This window comes from Pleurodeles waltl, chromosome 11, assembly GCF_031143425.1.
Source record: "Pleurodeles waltl isolate 20211129_DDA chromosome 11, aPleWal1.hap1.20221129, whole genome shotgun sequence".
NCBI classification, from domain to species: domain Eukaryota; kingdom Metazoa; phylum Chordata; class Amphibia; order Caudata; family Salamandridae; genus Pleurodeles; species Pleurodeles waltl.
This window is the reverse complement of record NC_090450.1, coordinates 222131753-222150920: the sequence shown is the minus strand read 5'-3', so window position 1 is coordinate 222150920 and position 19168 is coordinate 222131753.

The window sequence follows — 19168 nt, the reverse complement described above, 5'->3', positions numbered from 1 at the left end:
GGCAGAGTATGGTGCAATCCAGGCCACTGTGCATAGTTAGCAGACTACATCATTTCAGGACAGTTGTATTGACAAGCTACGTAATTTGACATGAGGCAAATTTCAGTGATCTACTGCACGGTTGATGTGTCACATTACACAGAGACAAAGTGGTTGTGTAAGTGCTATTTATTGAAAAGTGCTGTATTGCTATAAGTACATTGTCCATGATTGTGAGTCCATTATAGTGACATCTTCCATTGTGATCCTACACAAGTGCTAAAGGAAAACGCATTTGACATGCTGGGGTGATGTGTCAGACAGTGCAGAGGAACAGGACTTGCCAATGAGTAAGTGAGAGACAAGCACTGGGCAGGCTGACAAGATATACAGTGGTTTGCAGAACAGTCATTGAGTACAGTTGTTGTAAGACTTGCATGTTATAAAGCGCTGGACCTTGGAAATAGTTGGCCATGTGGCAGGGACTAGTGCTTCAGGGTACTTTTACGTGTGAAGGTGATCTGTTTCATGTCTTCTTCTTCTGATATGTGTGTTGCCTACTCTGTCCTTGTTGGAGGTGGTTGTAAAGGGGCAAAACACACCTCAGTGTTAGAAGAAGTGGAGTCAGACATCCCGGTCGCTGCTACCTGTGGAGATCTTAAGGGCAGTACTGCTGCAAGGAGGATCTGCTGGTTCTTGAGAATAGCAGCCACATCACGGTGGTAGGCAGGCAGGTCAGCCCTGAGGGGTTCAATGTTGCATTTGTGCACGTGTTGACAGGATTGCTGTTGTAGGTGTTGGGTCAACTGTATTACAGCTGTGCTGATTTCCTTCAGCCTTTTTTCAAGTTCCTGCAAGATGGCTGTTCGCCCTTGCATAGCTGCTGCCTGTTCTTCAGTTGACATCATGCACAAACGCACCTCCTCTAGGCTGGCTGCCATAGTTTGCATCCCCACCCGCACCTCCTTGGCCAGCTCCCGCTGTACTCTAACTACAGTTCTCTCAAAGCTGGTGCCTGTGTCATCTGAGTCCTCAGCTGTATTGGAGCTGGCAGGTCTTACAATTGGGGTGGTGGGCGGGTCCTCTGTGATGGCTGCTTTTTCTGAGCTCCTCCTTGTGACAGAAGGTGGGATCTAGAGGGTTCCAAGGACATCTTGGAGGGTCTGGTGGCTGATGTTTGTCAGCTCATCATCCATGTCATCAGGGTAGTCCTGGACAGGCATATCTGCAGGAGATCCACCGTCCTCTGCAAGGAAATAGGGTACAATTAGTGTGTCTGTGTTGTGGCATTGCTGATGTGACATGCCTGCCTTGTGATGATTTCACCTTGTGATATTGTTTCCTGTTCGTTGCTCCAGTCTTTCAGATGGGCATTCTCCCAGCCCTATGCCCCACCTGCATGTCACATGTATTGTGGTAAGTTATTAGAGTTGTCGGCATCATCTCCTCTAGTGTTGTTTTAGGCCAAATAGTGATTTGCCACCATCTTGTCCAACTCAACACTCCATCTACATCCATTCTCATGGTGAGGCCTTTCACTGGCTGTGGGTGCTCTGATGGCACTAAAAGCACACTTAACAATCTGGACCTGCCCCAGTCTCTAATCTTTCACATCCACGTATATGTAGTTGAAATGTAGTATATCCTATGCATTGCATTGTTATGGCACAATATGGATGTTAGCATTGGTAATGTGTACAGATGATGTTGGGGAATGTGTGGAGATTGGATTGCCCTGATAGTTGTAGCAGTGTCCTATTTCCTCCTCTGACTGTGCAGGTGTATGTCACTGACCAGTTACATGTGTCCTCCCCCTCAATGTTGTTGTCTGAGAAGTATGACATTTGGGATGTTGCATTGTGACCCAGCCACAGGATGGACCCTGGCATATGCAGCATGGGTGTGACCTTAGTGCTGTGTAGCTCCTAATGTTGATGACATTGGCTGATGTTTGCGGCAACTATGGGCATTCACATTTGACAGGACTGGAACATTTGTCTTGTTTCAGGGGATTGTTACATTTGTCATCCTCAACCCACTAAGTTAAGTGTGTATGATCCATGGGGACGTTACTGCCATTGGCTACTTGAGCTGCACACGGAGCGGAGGTGGTGGTGGCAACTGTTGTCACTGTTACATTCCAGTTGTCGGTATGGGTAGAGGTTGTTAATTGGGCCCTAGTTAATGTAGGCGGAATAGTGGCTGACATGTGACGGGATGTCAGTTTGACGTTGTGCTCTTCCCTCCTGGCATGGCTTTACCTTTGCTACATCATTGGCATGGCAGCATACCCCCATTGGACTGTTGTTGGTGTTGTGTTATGGTGTGCCCTAGCTTCACTCTGTACAGGCCATGCCCCCATGCCATACCCATTTACCCATGCCACTCCATGTATATCATGGCTTCCATGCATTTTGTGGTCGGTATCCCCCCTGCTTACAGTTAACATTTGTGTATTTTAATTCCCCATGCGACTTACCCTGCATGTGTGTTGTGTCCTGGTAGTCTGCGCTGTCCTGTCCTTGAATCCCTGTGACGATCTCCTCTGGGATGATGGCTGCGACCATATCCTCCATGTGGTCCAGGGCCTCCATTGTGTGCTGGACTCCCACCTCCAGTCTGCGGTGCAGCCTTCCGGTTCCTGGCCATCTTTTCCTTGGTCCCCTTGGTCCTGCGCATGCAGTCATGCCAGCGTTTCTTGCACTCGATGACTGTTCTGCGTACTTCTGCCACAGTGTTAATCTTGTCAACAATTTGTTGCCATATTGCCTCTCTCCTACTGATTAGCAACTTTGAGGTGACAAACAGTTGGTGCTGGTGTTCCGTCACCTCTTTGACCAGAATTTCCTGCTCGTCTGCACTGAAGCGACACTTTCTTTTCTTCTTCATACTGTCCTGGGTCTTGTGTGGGTCCTCCTGACTGGTTCCTGGTCTGTTGTCATCTTCCTGAGGTCTGTACAGGCATCTGGGATCCATTTTGGCTCTCCTCTGCTGAAATGGGTGTGTTCGCAGGGAATTTTGACGCTATTGCGTCAAAAAACGCTGCATATCCGGTTTGCGTTCCGTAAATCGACCCACAGTCATTTCCACCGGGTTAATGTCATTTTGCTTTACGACTTGACGCTGCTGTGTGCGTAAAAAAAATTTACTTACACCTGTGGTTTGCACCACCGGGCGTCAAAGTATAAATTTGGCACCCGCACGGTGCACCGAAATGGCATTAGCCGACAGTAATATTTTTGAAGCAAAACTGCGCTGGCTGCCATCAATATCCTGCCACAGTATGACAAGTTGGCACATTTAGAACTTATCACAACCTTCAGCCCTTCAATCCCCTGTGGTGGCCTTGTTGTCAATCATATTGGGAGAACCTGTTACAACAAACCACTGCGTGTCTTGTTTGAAGATGTTGTTATACCCTACATCTTCCCTCCAATTCTCAGCAATGACATCTGTGGGAATGCTGATGGAGAGAAGCTATTCCTTCTTGAAGAAGAGGTGTCAACTCCTCTGTGCTCTGTCCACTGACCCCCTCCACCGACCTCTGTTGCTGCTTGCCCCATAATTCTTGCCTGCCTCCTCCTACCCGTTGTAGCTTGAACAATAGCCCACTTGCCTCTTTCCCACCACCCCCATCCACAAAAAAAAAACCAAAAAAAAACACAATGGCTGCATCATAGCACTTTTAATTTCTTTACTTTCAGCCATGTTGCACTGCGGCCATGCTGCACTGGGTGGGTTCGAGGGGTGTGAGGGGCTCACTTCACCCCCATTTGTGGCTGTCTTTTACTACCAAACTAGGGGCTTTGGGCCCGGTTTCTTTGCTTACATTTGGGCCTAATTAGCCATCACTACACCTCTGCCTAGCAAACCTTCAGAGATTGTATACAATTGCTTCTTTCTTTTTACAATTGTACACCCTGGACATATTTTGCTGTGCTGGCTCTTGACTATATAGGTGTGAATCCTGACAGTTTCACTCACAAAATGTCATCCTGGTTGACCGTACTGCCTATACTTCTTGTAAGATAGATCGAGTTTGGGTTCACTTTCTGACATTCTATTCCTTAGGGAAGGCCTCATATATCATAAGGAATAAACTCTTTTCAAATGCGTTAAAAAAATTAATTACATGCCACCACTTAGGCCTATAATCTTGTAAAGGCAATTGACCTGTGTGCGATTCGAGGCGACTTGGAATCATTTATGATGATTATTATTATTATTATTAATAATAATCACAATAATAATAATATTAATAATATTATATTATTGTTATACTAACTAATGTTAAAACAGATATTACTACTATTACTACTACTGCTACTACTAATAATAATAGTAATAAATAACATCACTAATTAGAAACCAAGCCAGGTTGCATTAGAATAGATATTGGTATTACATTGCAGAGAACTAATAATAATCACAATAGATTATTGTTATGTTCTGAAAATTGCTGCTTTTTCTTACCATCTCCCTTGTCTTCTTTCCATCATGCTTTTTTGCAGTCTCCCCCTCCTCCTCACTAACCTACTTCCAAAACTCCTCTTTTTAGCACCAAAGTTTGTCTGGAAGCTGCAGCAAGGAGGCTCACATTTCACATTGGAAGAAATGTCAATCCACAATACTGCTATTTGTTTCTGCTGGTAAAGGAGGAGTTTACTTTGCGGAATAGAGGTGCACTCAATCACTGCAAGCACTTATGTGTAAATGGTCGCTTTATTCGCTTAGGTGCACAATCACAAAACAAAAGCTGGCCTTTGCCTCACAAAATTAAAGTCTCACTAAACATGACCTATGTCATCTCCTCCACCCCTCCCCTAAAGTACCCTTCCTCTCCCAATCATTTGTAATACAATTTCCCCCCTGTTGCTCTACACTCATTTCAACCATAACAGCACTTTGAGATTGTAAGCTTGTAAACCACTAAATGCATAACATTTGAAACGAACCTTTGAAGCCTGTCCCGTCTGGGTTTGGTCCTTTGTAGCCCTGTCTCCCAAGGCTGCCCTGCACCAAAGCCCAACCATGAACTGTGCAAAATGAGGATAACCTGTCCTCCACCTGCCACCCAGAAAAAGCCCCTTGATGACTTTTTCTGCCCCCCACCCCCACTGTCCTAGGAATGTATGAGACCAGACGTGGGACCCGTGCTCTCTGTGCCACTGGATTCAAACTAGCCTGGCCGAGGAAGGGTGATACCCTGGAACCGGTCCCAGGATGCTTGTTTCCGGTCCAGGGAGAACCTGGCCTGGCAGTTCAGGCTGGACTGTTCCCATGACGATAAGTGTCAAGACTGATTTGCATATGGCTGGGTCCAAACGGATGTATGATGGAACAAGGCATGCACTTACAATGCATGCCTTTACAATGAGGTAAGTACAATTCATGGTCATTACCACGCATGTACTTATGACAAAATGTTTTTACCGCACATATGCTTTTACCAGGCATGTCTTTATCATGAAAATTTCGTAGTAAAGGCATAGTTGGTAAAGGCATATGCATGGTAAAAAGTAGAGGTAAGTATAACATGAATTATATATATATATATATATATATATATATATATTTATATATATATATGTGTGTGTCTGTATATATACATATATATGTATACATAATATATATATTTCTCTCTATATATGTGTTTTTATATATATATATATATATATATATATATATATATGTATATATATATATATATATGTATTGTATATCCAAAAAGTAATTTACAGCCCTCTAAAATTCCTTTAGGCAGGTTTATTTGTAACATAGCAACTACCAATGCGTTTCAACTCATTGGTGGACACTGTCACCGCTGGCGCAGAGCCCCATTGGCCACTGTACTCCATAGAGCTCCATATTAACCAATCAGGATTTGCCTGGCGGTGCAAGGCCGCCTTCCGCCACGATGCCCAACTTCAGCAGACCTACCTCACTTCCACCTGTCCCCACATACAGGACAAGTGGTCGCCATTTCAGGGGGGCAGAGCAGTCATATCGACATTAACTGCGTCACAGATTAGATTGGCACATACCTCACCATTAACACTGTCCCATTACATAAGTGCACCAAGTATACTGAAGTTGTCATTCCATTGCTCCAATTATGACAGCCTACTCACTCTTGTGGCCCTTAGATATCTACGGCTGTGGATGAATAGGAGGTGGAGACATACCCCCATGTATAGACCCCTTGTGGACTTAGCTGCACTGGAGGACAGGCACATTATCCTCACCCATAGACTGGTCAGGGCCACAATCACAGAGCTGTGTGCCCAATTGGAGCCAGACCTGATCTCATCTATCTGTCATCCGCCTGGGATTCCCCCCTCTTGTGCAAGTGCTATCAGTGCTCCATTTCTTGGCTACTGGTTCCTTCCAAGTGATAGTGGGCTTGGCAGCAGGATTGTCACAACCAATGTTCTCAATCTTGCTGGCAAGAGTCTTGCCTGCCCTGGTAAAACACATGTGCAGCTACATTTCTTTTCCCCAGGTGGAAGAACTGGCCACTGTGAAGGCCGGATTCTATGCAATGGGACATATCCCCAATATTATTGGGGTGATTGATGGTACACATATTGCGTTTGTCCCCTCCCCGCCAGAATGAACAGGTGTTCAGGAATCATAGGAGTTTCCACTCAATGAATGTGCAGATGGTGTGCCTGGCGGACCAGTACATCTCCCACGTCAATGCTAAGTATCCTGGGTCGGTGCAAGATGCCTTTGTTCTGAGGAATAGCAGGATCCCCAAAGTAATGGCCCAACTACAGAGACACAGGGTGTGGCAAATAGGTGAGCCTTGGTCCCCACCCACTGTATGTTAGTGTATGCCTTCTGGTGTTACCCCCATAGGACTGTGTGAGGCTAAATGTTCTCCCTCAATACTTGCAGGTGACTGGCTACCCAAAGCTATTGTGGCAGACCCCTGTGAGGAATGCCAGGACAGAGGCTGAGGAACATTATAATGAGGCACATGGGTGAACCAGATGGATCACCGAGAGGACCTTCGGCTTCCTGAAGGCCAGGTTCAGGTACCTTCATCTGACAGGTGGATCCTTGTGCTACTCACCCGAGAAGGTCTGCCAGATAGTAGTGGTATGCTGCATGTTGCACAACCTGGTCCTCAGATGCCATGTACCTTTTCTGCAGCAGTAGGAGACCGAAGATGCCCCTGTGGCAGCAGTAGACCCTGAGGACAGTGAGGATGAAGAGGCTGAGGATGAGGACAACAAAACATCAGTTATATGTCAGTACTTCCAATGACACACAGGTGAGACAGTGCAACTGCACAATCCTATGACTATAAGTGTATTCTGTGTGGCTGTAGCATGATGGCATTAACTTCCTTTGCATCTCAACTTATTGTCACCTATGGTTTGTAATTTTACAGATGTTGGTGATACAACAACTGTGTACTGATGTGCAGACTGCAGACAGTTACAGGTCATTTTTCTATGCTCTCACAGTGTATATTTAATTTGCACTAGATGTGATTGTCTCCATAAATACGCATTTTCAATACATAAAATACTATTAATCAAGTTGTGTTCCAGGGTTTTTATTGTAGTGCTAAGAAATTGAGGGGAAAGTGCAATGGAATGGGGTGATGATGGAGGAAAGTCCAGGGTATTGTTCCAGTCTGTTTGTAGCACAGGTGCAGTGTCCAAGGGGCCATAGGAAGGGGACCAAAGGCAGTTCACAGTGGACAAGGTGACGGAGTGGGACACAAGGGGGACAATCAGGAGAGTCTAATTTCCTGGCGGTGGTCTTGGCAAGTGTCTCTGGCTTCTGTCTGGTTCGCAGGGAATGTTTGTGGGGTGGTTCACCTTCTGCAGGGTGAGGGGTGCTGGTGGCCTGTGGGTCCTGTGGCAGGGCATCCTGCCCACTAGCTGCAGCGGAAGCGGAGGGCTGGTCAATGGAATGGCTAGAGGTAGGGAACTGCTAGTGTGCTGTTGCCTCCCTCATGATGTTGGCCATGTCTGCCAGCACCCCTGCCATCGAGATCAGGGTGGTGTTAATGGCCTGCAAGTCCTCCCTGATCCCCTGATACTGTCCCTCCTGCAGCTGCCTGTTCTCCTGCACTGTTTCAAGGATCTGGCCCATTGTGTCCTGGGAATGTTGGTAGGCTCCCAAGATCTTGGATAGTACCTCCTAGAGAGTCAGTTCCCTGGTCCTGTCCTCCCCCTTGCATACAGCAGTCCTCTTAGTGCCCCGTTGGCCTGTGCCTCAGACCCCTGAACTGTGTGCCCACTGCCACTGTCCCCAGGTCCCTGATTGTCTTGGGGTGAGTTGTGGACTGGGGTCCCTGTACAGGTGGGCACACTTCTGATTGACGTGATGGGACAGAGGTTGGGGTACGCTGAGGAGGGTGCTGTGGTGTTGGATACTGATGGGGGAGGCTCTGTGGTGGACTGTGATTGGGCTTGGGTGACCGGCTGTCCAGTGGTCCCTGATGGCTAGGTAGGTCATCCAGATCCTGAAGTTCAGAGTTACTGTCATCACTGGGGGCATCTTCTGTTGGAGGACTGGATTGTCGTGGCACCTCCTCTCTGCTGACATTGGCTGGGGTACCTGTGGGGATGTAAGTGATATATTATGCTTCATGTGTCTGACATATTGTACATCCCTGGCTTCCCCTCTATCATTGCTGTTGCCCTGCCACTTTTGTTTGTGCATGGTGATGTCTTGTGGCATTGTTAGTTTCCCTATCCTGTGCATGCTTTGGTTATGGGTGTCCATGCAGGGCTGGGAGGGCTGTCCATGCATTGGTATAGCATGCAGGGCTTGGCATTGTGGTTAGTCATATGTGTAGGTGCAGTGTGAGATATGGAGAGGATTGTTGGGAGTGAAGGTGAGGGGGTGCAGGTATGGGTGGTCATAAGTAGTAAATGTTGACTTACAGGTGTCAGGTCCTCCGGCTACCCCATTGAGTCCCTCGGGATGCAGTATTGCCAACACTTACTCCTCCCATGCTGTGAGATGTGGGAGAGGAGGTGGGGTCCACCGCCAGTCCTCTGTATGACGAGCTGGTGCCTTGCTGCTATGGAATGTACCTTCCCCCATAGGTCGTTCCACCTCTTCCTGATGTCATCCCTTGTTCTTGGATGCAGTCCCACGGCGTTCACCCTACCACGATTCTCCGCCACAGCTCCATCTTCCTTGCAATGGATATCTTTTGTACCTGTGCTCCAATCAGCTGTGGCTCTACCCTGACAATTTCCTCCACCATGACCCTTAACTCCTCATTAGTGAAATGGGGGTGCCTTTGTGGGGACATGGGTGTTGTGTGGTGTGTGTTGGTGAGAGTGTGTTGAGTAATATGGTGGGGTGTGTGAGGTGGGGTGCGTGAGGGATGTATGGGTGTAAGTGGTGTGTGTGTCTAGTTGTCACAGTGGTCTTGGTGTCAGTCTGGTGGCAATGACTTGTATTCATAAAGGGTTGTGGGTAATGTAGGTGTGTGTGTTATAGTGAGGTGGGTATGGTGTGTGTATGAGCGTCAGGTGTGTGTTTTTAGTATTGGCCAATACGGTGTTGTTTTGTATGTGGGTGTCCATTCTGAGCGCAGCGGTATGTACCGCCAATGGTTTGCTGCCGTTGAATGTCCACCGTGGTGATTCGTGGGTCATAATGCGATGGGGGTTGTTATGTTGGCGTAACGGTATGGGTGTTGGCACCGCCACTTTATCACTGACGTTTGGGCTGGCGGATTTGTGTATGTGTCTGTATTCTGTCAAATTGGTGTGTATGTGTCATAATATGGCGAACGGATATTCGCCACCGCTGTGGTATGTTGGTGGCTGTCACCACGGCGGTAAGCGGGATTTACCGCAAATGTCATCATGAGGGCACATGCACTATACAGAATTCAGGGACTAGACTCATCCTCTAGCTCCCTAGGTACCCACACCACTCCCCACTTCAAGAAGCTCCACTCCCTCCACATTCAGAAGAGATGTCTATTTCAGATGCTGATCAACACCTGATCAACACCTACAAGGCCCTTCACAATCAAGGACCACCATGTATCAATCACTGCCTGAACTTCAATCAGCCCGTCTGCACTCCGCTTTCTTCTCCCTCACACACACTGAACAGTAACAGCGGATGACGCTCCTTCTCCTACCTCATGGCAAAATCCTAGAACAACCTCCCCCTTCACCTTCAAACCTCATCCACTCTTCTGCAATGCAGGAAAGGATTTAAAACTAGGCTGTTCAACTGAACTCTCATAGCAGCAACATTCTCAGATCCTGGATACACTTCCATGTGATTATTTGCTCTCTATAAATCCTGATTGATTGATTGACTATCCCTGCAATAGTAGCCAATTAGAGAATCACAAATTATGACTTGCTGAATGAATATTAATTAGGCAGGTCACTCTGAAACCCCCTGAGAATCCCTATTTTGAGAACTGAACTATTAGCCCATAGCTCAGTTTGTAAAATACATCAGTAGCACCATGAAGTTTGTACATTTGGCTCGAGGGTGCCAATCTATCCTGCAAAATGAGACAACACTTTGAGACAGTTTGCAAGACAAGGCAGCCTTAGAATCCATTGTTTTCCTTCACTTTATATTTTAGTATATAGCCATCATAACCTGGCAGGCAGGCATCTAAATTTCAGACACCCTCTAACTGATCAACAGGTGAGGCAATATAGTCATGTATACAAATATAACAATGCTCAGTGTTCTTATGTGTTTATTCGTATAATTGAAATAGAGATATGTTAACACAGAAATTCAGCAATATTCATTATCGTAATACATAATTTCCACAGGTCACTCTCAATACCAATTTCTTTAGTAATCCATTATAACTTATTTCAGTCAGTTCCCTTTCAGTGTGGCAGAGTGTACACAACCATCAAGTGATCTATAGTTAATCATCCCCTCCCTTAAATCTAATCTTGTTCGAATATCTGTTGCTGCCCAGCTCCTCATAGACTACACTCTGGCAATGTCTATTCATGTAAAAACCAAGCATGTCCCACAAAATCAATCTTATTATGCACCCTATAATCACAAAGTAATGGCTTACCTTGATTTTGTGCCACCCAATATCAAATAGTCAGTCTATTCCAGAACATTAACTTAAATAGCTACAGAAAAGTTTAATGTTGTCCTGGTAAAAGTTACTGTACCTGAATCCCTAAAAACCTGCTCTTGTTCATAAAAAGTGAAAGACTAAAAATGCCCCTTCTAATGAAAAATCCTATTTTGTTGTTTTGCATTTTAGGAACTAGTAAGCTACAAAGAGGATGAGGCATCTGAAGGAACAGATGTACACATGGGTACTTCGGCATATTAGGTGATATTTCTCAATAATTATATTTAGACCATGAAACTTTTATTAGGTCATAGCTTACAAGAATGCAAATCTTTGTTTCACATTTCAAAGAAGCTATGCTCATATTCCATTAACAAGAAACAGTATAATAATACTTCTTAGATTGCTTTCTTTTCCAGCAGAATGCTATTTAGGAAATGATTAAATTCAAATGGTTTGTTGCATCAACATTATACTTAGGCATGCCTCACTTTTGCCCTGTAAATAGACTGTTAGCAGTCTAGTTCTCTACTTTGCTTTAGGTGTTCTGACTTCACAACAGTCAACACTTACCTAAAAGTGTGATCCCCTATGGATGGTATTGCTTCTTTGTGCAGAACTATTGTGCATTGTTTTCCCACTGTGCAGGTATTCTGTACATTGTTCTCATCTGCAAAGAGCAGGTGGGTGATGACCGTGCTACCGAGGGAGAGAGCCTTGCATTGTTGTATTCTGGAATGTGGGTCACTGTGACATCACTACTCGCTTGTGACTAGTGAGTATTTTTTACATATTAGAATTGTATTCTGGTGCTATAACTCACCGGCAATAAAAACGTCAATATTAAGAATTTATCGTGGGGGGGGGGGGTGGATTCGGTGCCTTTGAAAATGGCAATACGGCACTGAGCTCCGGAACTGGTCGGGGCCTTTAGGCAGGATTGAATCGTAGGCAGCAGGCTTTCCAACTACTCCAACCTCATTCCTTCAATGGGTGCAGTCAGTGGTCACCCTCAACAACTGCTTTGGAGATTTTAGCTTTGCTTCAGTAAATATCATAAGCAATGACTTCTACAATAATATGAAGCAGCACCCGCCATTTTAAACGGTGCTTCACACATGCTCTCTCAGATGCCAGCACTGACTTTCTCTCAGAGAACCTTATTTTTTTTTAAGCAACTATCCTTTTTACTTGTCTTCCCACAATATATGGCTTTTTGCACAAATGAGGAGACTTTCTCAGCACTACAGGGAGTGCAGAATTATTAGGCAAATGAGTATTTTGACCACATCATCCTCTTTATGCATGTTGTCTTACTCCAAGCTGTATAGGCTCGAAAGCCTACTACCAATTAAGCATATTAGGTGATGTGCATCTCTGTAATGAGAAGGGGTGTGGTCTAATGACATCAACACCCTATATCAGGTGTGCATAATTATTAGGCAACTTCCTTTCCTTTGGCAAAATGGGTCAAAAGAAGGACTTGACAGGCTCAGAAAAGTAAAAAATAGTGAGATATCTTGCAGAGGGATGCAGCACTCTTAAAATTGCAAAGCTTCTGAAGCGTGATCATCGAACAATCAAGCGTTTCGTTCAAAATAGTCAACAGGGTCGCAAGAAGCGTGTGGAAAAACCAAGGCGCAAAATAACTGCCCATGAACTGAGAAAAGTCAAGCGTGCAGCTGCCACGATGCCACTTGCCACCAGTTTGGCCATATTTCAGAGCTGCAACATCACTGGAGTGCCCAAAAGCACAAGGTGTGCAATACTCAGAGACATGGCCAAGGTAAGAAAGGCTGAAAGACGACCACCACTGAACAAGACACACAAGCTGAAACATCAAGACTGGGCCAAGAAATATCTCAAGACTGATTTTTCTAAGGTTTTATGGACTGATGAAATGAGAGTGAGTCTTGATGGGCCAGATGGATGGGCCCGTGGCTGGATTGGTAAAGGGCAGAGAGCTCCAGTCCGACTCAGACGCCAGCAAGGTGGAGGTGGAGTACTGGTTTGGGCTGGTATCATCAAAGATGAGCTTGTGGGGCCTTTTCGGGTTGAGGATGGAGTCAAGCTCAACTCCCAGTCCTACTGCCAGTTCCTGGAATACACCTTCTTCAAGCAGTGGTACAGGAAGAAGTCTGCATCCTTCAAGAAAAACATGATTTTCATGCAGGACAATGCTCCATCACACGCGTCCAAGTACTCCACAGCGTGGCTGGCAAGAAAGGGTATAAAAGAAGGAAATCTAATGACATGGTCTCCTTGTTCACCTGATCTGAACCCCATTGAGAACCTGTGGTCCATCATCAAATGTGAGATTTACAAGGAGGGAAAACAGTACACCTCTCTGAACAGTGTCTGGGAGGCTGTGGTTGCTGCTGCACGCAATGTTGATGGTGAACAGATCAAAACACTGACAGAATCCATGGATGGCAGGCTTTTGAGTGTCCTTGCAAAGAAAGGTGGCTATATTGGTCACTGATTTGTTTTTGTTTTGTTTTTGAATGTCAGAAATGTATATTTGTGAATGTTGAGATGTTATATTGGTTTCACTGGTAATAATAAATAATTGAAATGGGTATATATATTTTTTTGTTAAGTTGCCTAATAATTATGCACAGTGATAGTCACCTGCACACACAGATATCCCCCTAACATAGCTAAAACTAAAAACAAACTAAAAACTACTTCCAAAAATATTCAGCTTTGATATTAATGAGTTTTTTGGGTTCATTGAGAACATGGTTGTTGTTCAATAATAAAATTAATCCTCAAAAATACAACTTGCCTAATAATTCTGCACTCCCTGTAGGTACCACTGTTCCTTTTCATAAAAATTTTTTTTGATATGTTTCCTAACATGTTGTATACCTGAGGTGTTTCCACTATGTACTGTACACATCTTCATACAGGATATTAATTTTGGAAGCATACATCCGCGTATGCTTGCAACAATTTGGAATAAGAATATTTGCATGTTTTCTGTAGGAAACGTTGGCATATTCCTTTAAATGTACCTCATTAATGTCTAAGCACCGATCATATCGTTCACTGAAGTTCTCCTTCAGGAATTATTTTTGGCATAGGGAAGTTATTGTCACTGTACTGCTGAAAGAGATCTTGAGTGCCTCATATAATGCAGTTTTTCTCCTCTCATCTGTCTCTTTGTTTGGTGGGGGAAAATGAAAAATCTTAAATTCTGTGACACACACTAAGGGGGTCATTACAACCCTGGCGGACGGTGTTAAAGGTGCGGCAAACAGCCCGGTGGACAAAAAAGGGAATCATGACCCGGGTGGAAACCGCCAACAAAGACAGCCACTTTAACACTACGCCCGCCACGGCGGTACAGACAAGCAGCGCGGCAGTCACCGCCAACAGACAGGCGGAAGACAATGTACCGCCCATAGTATCACAACCTACCAATCCGCCACCTTTTCCGGGGCGGATTCACCGTGGATAAAAACACGGCGGAAACAGTTACTGCAATGGGAAAACGCTCACCTGAACACATCCCACGAGGAAGGAGGACTCCATGGAGCCCAAATTACAAATCCTACCGGCCCTTGTATTCCTACTCATCTACGAAGACCAACGCCGGCGAAGACAACGGTGAGTACTGCACCTACAACATAGGGGAAGGGGGGAGGCAAAAGTTAGGGGGACCCACACGAAACACCCCCACCCCCACCCTCGCATATTACAACACACACACCAATGCATTCACAAAAATCACATTACCAACCCACAATGCCCCCGGAAGAATGCAAAGACTAAACGAAATCAGTTCAAACATTGTAATGTATCAATATACATGTCTCAAAAATATACAGAAATAATATAAAATAATTCAAAAGTATATGCAGTATGAGAAATAGTGCAGATATGCACATATCAATGTCCGTGCACTCTAGTCCAAAAATGCATGGGCGAGGCCCACAAAAGATACCTGTCCACAGACGGAGAGAACACTGCCGGGGCATCAGATCGAAATGCTACAGGCACCTCAAGGGGAAGGGAAGGGGGTGCACCTCAGCCGGATGAGTGCAAAGCCAGATCCACGACGGGGCTCCATGCCGACTGTTCCATCCTGGGGAGTGCAAAGTCACAGTCTCTCAAGTCTCTACAGTGGGTGGCTTGCCCACTGTTACATCCTGGGGAGTGCAAAGCCACAGTCTCTCAAGTCTCTACAGTGGGTGGGTTGCCCACTGTACAATCCTGGGGAGTGCAAAGCCACAGTCTCTCAAGTAGATAACAGCCTCCACTGGTTCTGGAGGGGGACTGGTGCCCAGAGTGCTTCATCCTGTGAAGGACAGACAGAGTGGATGGATCTCTCTACTGGTTCTGGAGGGGGACTGGTGCCCAGACTGGATTAGTCTCCCCATGACAGTTCCTGCCCCGTCACTGTCCCTGCTGCACATGGGATAACAATGCTTGATGTGGCGGCCTTTTCATTCGTCCCCAGTGCATGCCCTGTTCAGCGGTGCTTTGCCAATGGCGGTGCATGCCCTGGTCAGCGGTGCTTTGCCATGGCGGTTCTAGAGTGTTCAGCGGTGCTTTGCCATGGCGGTTCTGGACTGTTCAGCGGTGCTTTGCCATGGCGGTTCTGGACTGGGCAGCGGTGCTTTGCCATGGCGGTTCTGGACTGTTCAGCTGTGCTTTGCCATGGCGGTTCTGGACTGTTCAGCGGTGCTTTGCCATGGCGGTTCTGGACTGGGCAGCAGTGCTTTGCCATGGCGGTTCTGGACTGTTCAGCGGTGCTTTGCCATGGTGGTTCTGGACTGGGCAGCGGTGCTTTGCCATGGCGGTTCTGGACTGGGCAGCGGTGCTTTGCCATGGCGGTTCATGCCTGGGCATTGATGTGTGGCATGATGTTCTCTGGACTGGGCATTGGTGTGTGGCATGACGTTCTCTTGACTGGGCATTGGTGTGTGGCATGACGTTCTCTGGACTGGGCATTGGTGTGTGGTATGACGTTTCCTCATTGCCCAGCGGGGCTATGGCAGCCAGGGCCCTCCTGGGCACTGACTCTGGTGGTGGCCTCCTGACCAGTGACGATACTTGGGCCCTCCTGGGCAATGACTCTGCCGGTGGTCTCCTGACCAGTGACGATACTTGGGCCCTCCTGGGCACTGGCGGCGGTCTCCTGACCAGTGACGATACTTGGGCCCTCCTGGGCACTGGCGGTGGCGGTGGTCTCCTGACCAGTGACGATACTTGGGCCCTCCTGGGCACTGGCGGTGGCGGCGGTCTCCTGACCAGTGACGATACTTGGGCCCTCCTCGGCAATTACTCTGGCGGTGGTCTCCTGACCAGTGACGATACTTGGGCCCTCCTGGGCACTGGCGGTGGCGGCGGTCTCCTGACCAGTGACGATACTTGGGCCCTCCTGGGCAATGACTTTGGCGGTGGTCTCCTGACCAGTGACGATACTTGGGCCCTCCTGGGCAATGACTCTAGCGGTGGTCTCCTGACCAGTGACGATACTTGGGCCCTCCTGGGCACTGGCGGCGGTCTCCTGACCAGTGACGATACTTGGGCCCTCCTGGGCACTGGCGGTGGTCTCCTGACCAGTGACGATACTTGGGCCCTCCTGGGCACTGGCGGTGGCGGCGGTCTCCTGACCAGTGACGATACTTGGGCCCTCTTGGGAAATGACTCTGGCGGTGGTCTCCTGACCAGTGACGATACTTGGGCCCTCCTGGGCAATGACTCTGGCGGTGGTCTCCTGACCAGTGACGATACTTGGGCCCTCCCGGGCAATGACTCTGGCGGTGGCGGTGGTCTCCGGACCAGTGCCGATACTTGGGCCCTCCTGGGCAATGACTTTGGCGGTGGTCTCCTGACCAGTGACGATACTTGGGCCCTCCTGGGCAATGATTCTGGTGGTGGCGGTGGTCTCCGGACCAGTGACGACGGTGCTGGCGGTGGCGTCCCGACCGCCGGGAAGGATGCCGCCCTTCTCCACTGTGATGCTCACACCAGGCTGTTCAGACTTCCTCTGGCCATTCCCCACCTTTGGAGGAGTCAAAGCTGAATCTGCAATCCCCCTGGGACCCCTGTGAGTTGTTTTGCTTCCAGGAGTCTTCACAGGGTCCCGTCGGCCACTTTCCAATTTCAGAGCCTTTACAGGGGGTGGGCTGCCAGTGCCTTGGCTCCGGGTCACACTGCCTGCCCTGGTGGCCGGTGCATTCAACACACCTTGAACAGGCACCACTGGTATTGGAGGCTTTTTGGCTGAGGCGCTACGACGTGACTGATGAATTGGAGGGGGGGTGGGGGCAAAAAGGTCAACTTTACAGAGGGACAGTTTCTGACGAACACTGGGATGGGTAGTTGGAGGGGGTCTGGGAGTGGAGGAAGAGGAGGTGGTTGTAGGAGGTGTCACTTTAGGTGTTTTGGGTGCAGCTGCAGGTACTGGAGGCTGTTGTGAGGTGGTTGGCTGTTGGGTGTGTGTGTGCCCGTGTTTGTGTACTTTGGGAGGGGGCGTAACAGACACACTGGGAGAGGACACAGGGGACTTGTAAATGGTAGTGGGGGTGGTGAGTGCAGGTGAGCGGGGTGTGGTGCTGGGTGGTCTGGTGCGAGTCCTGGTGCCTGTAGATGTAGTGCATGCAGGTGAGAGTGTAGACGACACTGGGAGGGAGGAGGCAGACGACGACGAGGGGGACACAGTGGAGGCAGTGTATGTTGCTGTGTCTGTATATGGGTGATGCTTGCGTGAGTGTATGTGGGTTGTGTGGTGCCTATGTTTGCCTGAGCTTCCCTTGTGTGTTGCCGTGTATGCATGCTGGTCTGTAGGTGTGCTTGGGATGGGCTGGGGTACAGGGGATTGGGTCTGGGTGGAGGAGGTTGGAGGGGGGAGGCTAGACACAGGGACAATGGCTGCCATCAGTGCCTAGGCCAGAGATTGTAGGGTTCGCTGAAGGACAGACTGACCAGAATGAATGCCCTCCAGGAATGCATTACCGTGTTGCAACTCCCTTTCTACACCCTGGATGGCATTCACAATGGTAGACTGCCCAACAGTGAGTGACCTGAGGAGGTCAATGGCCTCCTCACTGAGGGCAGCAGGGGTGACTGGGGCAGGGCCTGAGGTGCCTGGGGCGAAGGTGATGCCCACCCTCCTGGGTGAGGGGGCACGGGGCGAACGCTGAGGGGCTGCTGGGAGGGCGGTGCTGGTAGGGGAGGTGGCGGCTGTACCTGTAGAAGTGTGGCGCACAGATGGTGCCGCCACCACAAGGGAGCACCCATCGGCGGACGAGTCCGTATCGCTGCTTGGTGATCTGGCGGCCGACGTGAAGCTGCCCTTGCCCTCCGTCCCACTGGTGCATTCTGAGTCCGTGGTGTGGCCCTCCATGGCCATGTGGGATGCAGATCCCTCGTGCCCCGGTGCCACTGTACCTCCGCCTGATGCTGCTGATGCACAAAATAACAGAGAGAGCACAAAAAGGGGGGGGGACAGAAGAAAGACAGGTTGAGTGAATGGCATACCGCTACCGTTGGCGGACAATACAGTCACAGCAGCCCCCTGCACTACGCCGTGCTCCTGGCCTCTGCAGATGCAATTTCTGGGATCTGGCCTACATGGTTATGGTGGACATCTGCACACATGGATGCCACAGGGGCATCTATACCTGTACTTGGCACTCTACTGCGGTGGGATCGAGTGCCACATGGCCTACATTACGGAGGGGCCTAGCCTATGGAACTCGCCCTAGCCTAGGTACACCCACAGGCCTCCTTCCCCACCCAGACCCCTCCACTGCGCGCAAAGTATGCAGAATGAGAGAGTACTCACCCCCTTGTGTCTGCTGTGATGCCCTCAAGCGCCCATCCAACTCACGGTAGGCCACTGCCAGGATCCGGAACATCGGGGGGTCATGGGGCGACGGGCACCCCTCCCAAGTTGGGAGGCCATCCCCAGCTGAGCCTCCGCCATCTTATTGCTCCAGCGGCGAATGTCCTCCCATCTTTTCCGGCAGTGGGTGCCCCGTCTCTGGTGGACCCCCAGGGTCCGGACTTCCTTGGCGATGGCACGCCAAATGTCCTTTTTCTAGTGGGCGCTGACCTACATGACATGCACAAGGGAAGAAGCGAAGTCATTACCAACTGCACAGTCGATGT